A 1,790-nucleotide genomic window follows, 5' to 3' on the forward strand; every position below is an offset into this window, starting at 1 on the left:
AGCGACTGGTGTGAGTTTGAACCGCCGACCTTGTGATTCAAACCAACCTAGTGGTCCTGCGCTTTACAGCACCACACCAGGACTCCCTGTGGTCACTATAGAATGTGAAATGGGCTAATTTCTTGGAGGCAAGAAAAGGGTAAATTGTTAGAGATGATCTATCAGGCAGCGAGTCAGGCTTGGTTGCACAACAGTGACAAATGCCCCCACATCTTGGAGACTGTACACAACTGGAGCTTCTGTCTTGACATATGGCTGTTTAATGCAGGTTGGCAGAGGCGCTATATTTGGTATTGTTGAGGCTCTTAAATTCTCATAGTCACTGAGACGGGAACAAGGTCTGTGGTGAATCATGCTCTGCTTTCTAACGCTTCCTTATTGAAGTACACACGGCACGTCTGCTTATCCACACCAACCAAAATGAGTCACGTGGCCATCCGTCTGTGTTTGAAATGGGGAGAACCAGAAATACTTGGTGAATAGACTTGCAGAATGTGGCCTGAGGTAGGAATAGGAGATCAAAACAAGGGAAGAGGTAGTCAGGTCTTTAAAATTCAGGAAAGGAATTTTCATTTTATTTCAGAGGCACTTGGGAGCTTTATTGGAATGAAAAGGCTCTGTATAGAATTATGAACCAATTGTTGTCAAGTTGATTCAGACTCACGGTGACCTCATATGTGGCAAAGTAGAACTGCGTGCTCCTAGAGTTTTCTTTGGTTGATGTTTACAAGCAGACCACTAGACCTTTCTTCCAATGCACCTCTGGGGTCTACTCAAACCCCCAATCTTTCAGTGAGCAGCTGAGCGTGGTAGCTGTTTGCACCCCTCAGGGAGTCCTTGGTATAAAATGGATGCTCTGGAACTCAAGGTCAGTGCCTTTTCTGTGATTAGAGACATTGGGCAAGTCACCCAACATTTTGAGCCTTAGTTTCCACAACTCTAAAATGGGAACATCAATTTCAGTCCTAACTACCTCGTCATATTTTGGGTGAAGATCATATAAAATAATATTATGTGAAAGGGCTTTGAAAACTGTGAAGCCCTATACACAAAGAAACTTTCTAGAAGAGGTTTATCCTGGTGTGCTATTGTAGAATAAGCACTGGACTGCTAACCACAGGTTAGTGGTTCAAATCCACCAGCTGCTCCTTGAAAAACCCTATACAGGATCACTATGAGTTTGAAGTGACTTGATGGCATTTAATAACAACAACATATGAGATTAGCTGGAGGTCAGAGTTGACATAAACCCGAACAGGTGGCTTAGTAAACAGATTTCTTTGAAAACCAAACCAATTAAAATTTGAACTCATTTTTGAATATAGCTGGAAAGACTTCTCTGGCATTTTCGGTTGGGCAAGGGTGATGGGATGAGGTTCTGTTAGAAGGTAGTCAAGTAGGGGGACAACCTGCTGGTTAGGGTATGAGGTTGGTGCCAATGTCTTGGGGAAAAACAAACATGTAATGCTGTGAATGGGCAAGGCCTACCTGTGAAGAAGACATGCTAACAACTGGCTCTTTCAGGACCTGTTTCTTCAGCACAGTATCTCTGTGGCCCGCTCCTCTTGGCAGACCCACCCCACCCCTGTCTGACTGGTCACTTCCCCTGTTCAGAGGGGCCAGTGCTGCTGACTGTTGTTGTCTAGTGCTGTCAAGTTAGTTCCAACTCACAGCGACCCTGCCTGGGGTTTTTCAGGAGTACCAATCTTGTAGTTTGCAGTCTAGTGCTGATTCTTTAGTACCACAGCCTGAGTCTGTGAAGAGGACTTGAAACATTTACTTATGAAGAT

Source organism: Chrysochloris asiatica, unplaced genomic scaffold, assembly GCF_000296735.1.
Source record: "Chrysochloris asiatica unplaced genomic scaffold, ChrAsi1.0 scaffold00006, whole genome shotgun sequence".
Taxonomy (NCBI): Eukaryota; Metazoa; Chordata; class Mammalia; order Afrosoricida; family Chrysochloridae; genus Chrysochloris; species Chrysochloris asiatica.